The sequence below is a fragment of the Sinocyclocheilus anshuiensis genome, unplaced genomic scaffold (genome assembly GCF_001515605.1).
Source record: "Sinocyclocheilus anshuiensis isolate Anshui unplaced genomic scaffold, SAMN03320099.WGS_v1.1 scaffold769, whole genome shotgun sequence".
Classification (NCBI taxonomy): domain Eukaryota; kingdom Metazoa; phylum Chordata; class Actinopteri; order Cypriniformes; family Cyprinidae; genus Sinocyclocheilus; species Sinocyclocheilus anshuiensis.
In genome coordinates, this window is record NW_015539878.1 from 466254 (window position 1) to 475286 (window position 9033).

The window sequence follows — 9033 nt, forward strand, 5'->3', positions numbered from 1 at the left end:
CTTTTGTAGCTAACGTAAACTCATTATGCACCCCGAGCCTGAGGGAGGTCACTTCGGAGGCTCAGAGAAAGGGAACGCATCACCTAATCAGCACTCGCCGCTCTCGATTTGGAGCATATAATTGGGTGCCGTACTCCAACAAAAACCACCCCTCATTATCTCACACTTTCAAACGGGTCCCGCCAGGAGGTGGGCATGGAGACGGGCCCGTCGGGGGTCTCGTATCCCATCCGAAGGAAATCTCAATCCGCACAAAGGCAGCCTTTGTCTACTGTCACTTAGCAGCAATTACAGCCCGTCAAAATAGTTTTTTTTCTGGGCTGCATCGACACGTTAATGGGCCCAGGGTTGGGTGTGAGGAGCAACTGGGTCTGTACACGGAATGGGGGTCAGAGGTTAATAGAGGCCCTATGATGAGCTTTCCTTGCAGAAGGATGCAGAGAACAATGACGAGATAATGTGATACAATTAGGCGGACAGCTACTCGCTCGGATTTGATCCTAGATCAAAGCCGACACCGAGTCGGGACATGCCTGTCCGATCGGGTGTAGCGAACATCTAACAGCAGGGAGTCATTTGAACAGACCGTAAAGTTCACGTCAATTCGATGGCAAGCATTTTGACAGTATTTTATTTGGAGACTTTGTCCTCATAATATACGTTTCAATCGAGTGGCTGAACTGAGGAGAAAGGGGTGTCCAGGGGGAAATATTGTTGGAGATGTTTTCTTTTTCAACTTTGTGAAGAAGTGACCATGAACATGAAACCATGTTTGTTTGTGTTGTGGGGTACCCGAATGTTTCGATCTGTAAAGAGAAACAGATTGGTGACAACTAATATATGGTTGTTTTATATTACGGTTGCAAATGCGTGATTATCTGTTTTAATACATTACCGAGTTAAGTTATTGTATAAATCTTAAAGTGGATGATTAGATAATAACTGGTATAACTTACCGTTTAATGGTCGTGCCTGGAAAAGGGGCGGAGTCTGGTCTTTAAAACTTGGCTCCAGACTTCAAACGGGGCTTGTTAACCAAGTCGAGCAGACGTGCGTGAGCTAAAACTCCTTTCTATATTAGTAGATGCAAGTGGAAAGTCTGTTTCGTTTATTTTCGTTGTTTAGTTTATTTTGGGTTATGTTGGTACTTTGTTTTTTTCCCCCCCATGGCATTTATATTTGTAGATATATTGGTTTGGACTGAGCACTTGTAAATATCTACACTGCTGGACTGTTGGATTATCGGTGCACATGTAAATAAACCACCAGTTTACACTAAAAAAAACAACAAAAAAACAAAAAAATATGACTTAACCCGCAGATTTTCTTCTAACATTCGGGTACCCCACAACACAAACAAACATGGTTTCACCGGGTCCTTAGACTGCCACGCTGGCGCGACGCCAACCGATGACGTCACAAGCGATCGCCCTCCGCAACCTCTAGTTCGCCAGCACAGCGTCTAGTAACCCGGCTATGGCAACATGTAACACAGATGATTAAACAATAAAACATAAAACCGTAGACAAAGTTTATGTGTGATTTATACGGATGGCATGACTGCATAATGGCTGAGGGAGAGGATGGAGTGTGGATGACTGACCGAGTGCTACCAAGCTAGCGTGTGCACCCGCTATGCTGATAGCGGCATAACTGGGACAGGATGGGTGAGTAATGATTGTATAGCCTATGTGTGTGCGTGTACATATATGAGTGCCAGTGCTGCCGCTTGCAGCGGTGAAGAAGGTCACTTCTTCACAAACTTGATTACAGTTCTTTAAATGGAATTGTCAATTTTGAATTTTTAACTTAGAATTATGACTTAATGTGCCATAATTATGCCACAACTTATTTTATGACTTATTGTGTCATAATTGTCTTTTATCTCATAAACGTCTTTTTATCTCATAATTTTGGCTTTTTATGTCAGAATTATGACTTAATATCTTATTTAACATAATAATTATGACCTTTTGTCTTTTAATTACCTTTTTGTCATTATTATCTTTTTATCTCATCATTTTGACTTTTATTTCAATATTATGACTTATGACGTGATTAAGCGTGATTTTTTTTTTCATTTAACAGCAGGGAGTCATTTAAAGAGACCTCAAGGCAATACATGCTCCGGCACAGTTGTGCGAGTTCATACGGAGGAAGCGAATTAGGCCAAAGTGAAATAAAAAACATTCATCGAAAGTCTAGAAAATGCGTTTAAGCTGCCCGACTTAGGATGCACCTGAAACACAGCTCACAACAATGTTCCCTTCATGGTTGTGGCTCGTATTTCAAAGCTGTGAAACTCACAGCGTGAAGATTAATGTGGGACTGTATCCTCTATTGATACAAGCTCCACATTCAGGAAAAACCTGGAACCTCTCAGAGATGAAAAGATTTCTGGCTGATGTTTACAGCCCGACTGGATGAGGTTTTCACATGCAAAATGAACGCTTTATCAGATTTTTGAATAACGCAGCCCACTAATCACAATGAGATTAAATCACTTCTGGTCCAAGTGTGGAGGTAAGTCACGGTTCATAGGAAACAACCGTTTTGTTGTTGTTGTTTCTGTTGCACGGGTGGGCATACTAACCTTTGTGATTCATCATCGAGGCAATGTGTATGTCCTACTCAAGCCCTGAGCAAATAGGAAATCATGGATCATACGGACCATAAATACAGGCTTGGAAGAAGTCATGACTTTCTCTATAGCTATACATTTACATGCACCCAAATGATCAGAATGATGGCTCAATGGGACTAAAAAGCCTTCATGTAAATACCTCAATTGATCCGATTGAGCTGATCTGAATGGATTTACAATCGGATTGAAAGCGTCCTAAAAAAAATTAGGAATGTAACACATGATTTTTCTGAATCAGATTCAGAAATACTGTGCTCACATGTGCAGCGCCATTATGCGTGTTTGCATACGTTTTATGTCATGCAAACATGCGTATGTTTATTGAAGTCTTGTGTCTTATGAACTGGTAGTAATGGGAGAAACCAAGATTTTTAAAAATTTGAGTCAAACTAATTTCTTCACAAAATCATTCACTGATTTGAAGCTCTCGAATTGCCACACTTTGGTTACACCTGCTGGCCAGAATGGTGTAAATGCAATGAAAACATGGATAAAAACAGCTTTACAAACCAATTGCAAATGTTTTGAAAGTGTAATCTATTTAATGCATTTAATCATCTAATAACAATGTCTGTATAATATGTCCTACAAGGACTAAATTGTACAGCTTGTTTTATTTGTTTTATGAAAAACATGGTTAATCAGGCCAATACCAGACCATTAACTACAACTCTTCCACTTCATTCTCCAAATCATTGAAAAAATGTCTAAAAAATGTATAAAATGTGATCCGATATCAGGGAAAAACCACTGGTTCATGGGTTCACAGAGATCCTAGCACTAGCAGCAAACCATTTAAATTTCAAAACGCTTTGAACTATGTATGATGTAAAGAAGCCTCGTTTACTAAAATCACATGACTTTGGAAGTTTTGTATGTGCTCCAAATGAGGTGAGCGTGATTTGACAGCCTTGTTGATCCAGGAACATCATTCCAATCAACCAATCAGAATTGAGAGATAACTTTTCAGGAAATGTCAGTTTTAGGCTTACAATCAGGATTAGGTGCTTCTACACCCTTGTTAATCAGCTATCATTTCCCTCTGATTTTAGGAATAAATTATGGGTAAGGTTGGGTTTAGAGGTAGGGATTGGGTTAAGTCTGTATTTTGGACAGTAATGTAATGTAAACAAAAGATGTTGATCCAGGAACATGTCTTACTTGTCAAAATCATGGCCAAATGACTAGTTTCATGAAACAGTGCTTCAAAAGCACCTATCACTGTGAATTGATCAGTGGATGAGACTGAAAATATACTAAATATTTGCTCAAAAAACATATGTCTGCTTTCTTTTTGAATATGTCATCAAGGCAAAAACAGCAATTATGTGACTTTGGTGACAATATTGCAGCGGCTTTCACCAGTTCTGAAAACGGTGAGTTTTGTTTGGAATGCATGCAAACAAATATTCGAATATATTTACGAACATATAAGAGAACTTTCAGAATCTGAAAACAGATTGGATTCATTCCGATTGTCGAAATGTAACATGTTAACATACTTTCTGTTTACATCCTCAGGATAAATTCATGCTTCAACAGCCATATCAGATTTGTTTAATCTGCGCCGACTGCGAGCGGAGATCAAGGGAAGCGACGATTCCTCTTAAAAGCAAACCTTCATTAGGCCCAAAACGAGGAGCGGCGGAAGTTACAGGCGGGGTCGCCGAGGTTAATGCCGATCCAAGCGTCCTGACAGCACGTCTCCTGCGATTGAACAAGGTCATGCGTTTGCTTTCACTGGACCTAATGAGCTCGAACAGATTTTGACTTTCTCTTCCCCTCTCTGCCAATCACAGGTCTCCTCTTTTCCCCGGAGATGACATTCCCGCTTGTTTTTCGTGGTGCATCACAGTAGGTGGGTTCAACTCTCCAGCTCTGAAGTCATGCGAGGAAGAGGTGGAGGAGATGGGTGTAGATGCGACACGGGGGACGCTTTTATGACATCTTGCATCTGCGTGCTTGTTTCCCTATTTAGTTTTATGCTAAACAGTGTTGTTACAGGATGTTCTAACTTTGAAAGGAAGACAAATGCAGGGCAGACGGAGAAAAAGAAGGAGTTTGTTCTCCTCGAGCCGTGCCAACACACCTGCTACTATTCACTTCAGAGGAAATGGACACTCGCTGGTTGAGAGTCTGCTGGCCAGGGGACAAAAACCACCACAGCTCCAAATTAGAAACAGGAAGAAATGTGGGTAACGCTCCGATTAAAACAGTCTTCCCCACATGGACTCAATATACTCGAACCCAGCTCCATCTCTGGAAACCCAAAACCCAACAGCACTATTTTATATCACAGTCAACAAACACGCTTTGGCTTTTGCAGAGATGGTCGGCGATGTTTACAAACTCTGCAAATACTCTGCACTCTTATAGAGCGCTTCAGTCGAGCTATATGATTAATGCTCTCCTGTGCCATGCGCAGCCTTTTTGCTCCGATCTAAATATTTGGGTAAGTGTTAGTAAAATTGTCTCGGAGAATGTTGCACAACTTTTTTACTGAAAGAGTTATGGGATGTCCTGGTACGTTCTGTTACGCTCGGCTAGAAAGGGTACTGACGTGTCCTGCCTAGAAATAATGACTAAAAGGAGGCATTTTCAGCTTTTTGTTTAGTCAATCCTTATCTCATGCCATCTATGAAGAGGCCCTTAAGGGGTGGGTTGGGTAAGATGGTCTAAGATGTTCCCCGCTTTTAATTTTTAAACGTTGAAAACGAGCCAGATCTCATCTCGGAGCATTTATCGAATGATAATGCTGCCATTAATCTTGAATTTTTACCTGAAGATCACATTTTGTGACATTTTGTCTGAACATATATGTTTGCGTAACTATTTATTTATTTATTCATGAATTTATTTATTTATCCATCCGTCCATTCTCCAAAGTCTATTCCACTACACTCTTAAAAATAAAGGTGCTTCAAAAGGTTCTTCAAGCGATGCCATAGAAGAACCATTTTTGGTTCCACAAAGAACCATTCAGTCAAAGGTTCTTTAAAGAACCATCTCTTGCTTACCTTTTTATAATTTGAAGAACCTTCTTTCACCACAAAGAACCATTTGTGAAACAGAAAGGTTCTTCAGATGTTAAAAGTTCTTTATAGAACCATTTAGACAAAAAGGTTCTTCTATGGCATCGTGAAGCACCTTTATTTTTAAGAGTGTATTTATTTATTGTTTGTTTGTTTGTGAAAATTGAAAGTTTTTTGTTTAATAATTGTTTAATAATTTAAAATACAATTAAATGCAGTATTTTAAATAAAATATTTACAACAAAAAATACTAAAACTTGAACTAAAATTACAATGAAAATGGAAAATAATGTAAATAAAATCTAATTCAAAACATTCAAAAAGGAAAGAAAAACAATATATACTATATACTGGTTTAATGGAATTATCTAATGCAATTCATTATTACATTTTTGTCAGTTTGTGTCATTATTTAATCATTCAATGAACTGTCAAAATGCGTAAATGTACTTAATTGCTTTAGTAAAAAAAATGTTAGATATGTTTTATGTATTACGCAAAAATGAGTTGACAGTTGGGATATGTTTATTCTGGGGAGCTTGTTTCTACCCCATTTCAACTAAGTTAGCAAATGTTCCCATTGATGCATTATCATGTTGTGCTAACCATCTCTAAATTTGTTACAGTTGAACAGTAAATGCACATGGCATCTTCCCCCATCTTGCTCTACTTGTGGTGCACATTTTACAGAATTCATTTTTTCCTTTAAAAACCTGCCTTCAACATGTAGATTTCAAAACAGCCAAAAACAAGATGGCTCAAGAAGAGCTTAAGAATGTGTTTTAAGCCAGAGAGCGACAGAAAAAAAGAGAGAGTCAGCGCTTGGCCCTAACCAAACATTCCCGTCCCGTTCTCTCACACATCTGTACGGATATGTGATCTTTCAACCATTCTGTCGAATAGATTCTGGTGTTCGTAATGCCCCGCACTAACTTTCCCACAGCAGACTATTAGTGCTGCGCTGCTGTCAACAGGCGGCTGGTGGGGACAAATGGGGCGGAACCGAATGAAAGAGGAGATACGAAAAAAACGATGCACCGAAAGGATGAATTAGGGGGGAAATGAATGCTGAAATATGCCCATTGCCCTTTTGCTTTCACCTCTGACCTCTGATACTTTCCTTCTCTTTGCCTGACGACCGTTCTCCGGCATTTCCTGCCCTCCTTATGAACATAGAGGTGTTGACTTGGAGACATTGAGCCTTAGCAGCATGCGTTGGAATGAATTATGCAGTCTTTATCAGGAAGGTATGCCGAGAAGAACCAAGTGCTAGAAAGAACCTTAAAAATAAAGGTTCCAAAATTGACTTTTTGGTTCCTCATAGAACCTTTCAGTGAACAGATCTTAAAAGAACCCCTTTTTCTTAGTGTGAAGAACATTTTAATAATCAGAAGAACAATTTTTCAGTATAAAGAACCTTTTTTGGTTCCTTGGATGTTAAAAGTTCTTTTTGGAATCAGCAATGCCAATAAAGAACCTTTATTTTTAAGAGTGACTTTTAAAACGAAAAAGCATGAAAAGAGTGCAAGCATGAAATGTTGCACACGAAAGGAGCTTTACTCTTGGTAATAAATCAGTTTTTGACTATAATGTGCTAGGATGCAGTCACTGATGGGGTGGGCTGAAGCGGAGTGCTGGCACTCGTCTCCGCTTTATGATCTTATGGCCAGATGTTTATGTTCCATAGGCTGGAGTGGAAAACTGCCATGACATCAGCCAGAGGACAGCAGGATTCTGGGCCTGGGACAGGAAGTGACTCACAGGAAGTGAGCTGAGGTGAGGCAGGCAGAAGGCAATCCATCTCTTCTGCACACACACACACACACACACACACACACACACACACACACACACACACACACATGGTTAAGTCTACCTCATCGCAGCCACATGTAATGTAAGAGGCAGTTGTATACAAAAGTTTTAAGAGCTTAAGCTGAGGAAGGAGATGGCATGCATTAAAAACTCTGAAATTGCAAATATTTAGGCCTAAATTTAAGATTTATGTACTTTAATTGCATATTGTACTTGGATTACAGTTTCAACATAAACACTACTTCCAGATGATGTCCGAACAAGAAGTGTCATGCTAATTGGTTGGTATGGCATGACATTACTCATTCTCTGAAGCGCATGGTAGAGTTGGGCTCAAACTGATCGACACTGACTGGTGCCATGAATCAGGCTGGGCTGGGATGCCTTGTGTCCCTGGCCAGCGTTGCCTGGTGCTTCATATGTAGCCTGTTACACTAATAGGAAACGTGTGAGGAGGGAATTAACGCCATACCACCCAGGGTAGCAAACCCTGTCCGCCCTCCAAGGCCCTGCAGCTGGTTGCAACCCCATAGTAATTCATTCTAAGCAGGAGTTACGCAGCAGGTTCAAGACAAGGCTTTGCTGTTAGGCCACCAACGGCGAGGTGTGTGTGTCCTTACCAGGACTTTTTCAACACAAACTAGCCTGATTAGTCTGAATATACACTGAACGCGTTTACTTTTGAGAGAGAATCAACATGACATTGATACAGTTCTCGAGTGTAACTCATTTGCAGAGAAACCTGGAGCAGATGTATCCAAAAAAATCTTCAAAAACATTTTTTCAGCAATATAGCATATTGTATATCAGTCATTCCATATGTGCGGCGAAGCCACCGAATCAGCTGGGTTTGGAGCCCGGAGGAAAACTTAATGTGAAAGATCAATGCCATCTGCTGCTGGGATACTAACATCTGTGATAGAGTCGGGATTGCAAGTGTACAGCGAACTAGTAATCTTATAATCCGTCAGGCTTTAGCATTTGCAGGTGAACTATTAATGCGTTTTCGGATTTGTTCTCAATCATCTGCTGTTTTTTCTCTGGAACGGGTCACATTCTTATGTTCTGATTCAGGTACAAGGTGCCTGTTGTTTGGCGCACTGTGCATTCTTCTCTGCCTCAGAGGTACTAAGAATTGCAAAAAAAACAAGAAATGTCCAGGTCACCCTAAAATCAAATGAAATTTGCATAAAGAAATTTAGGCCTTTTTTAGGAGCATATTATAATGGTACTGTAATGCAAAATGATCTTGTGCTCATTCATTAAAAAAAAGGGTAAAACGAGTGTATTATTGAAACATAATAATAATAAAACATAATAATAAAATAATAAAAAATATAAAAGCTACATGTATATAACTGATCATGGATTTTGATGATTTTTAATGATTTTTTGAAACTCTCCAAGGCAACATTTATTTAATCAAAAATACAGTAAAACAGTAATAATGTGAAATATTATTATAATTAATATTTTTTTATCACATTTTAAAATGTGATTTATTCCTGTGATGAAAGCTGAATTTTCAGCATCATTACTCCA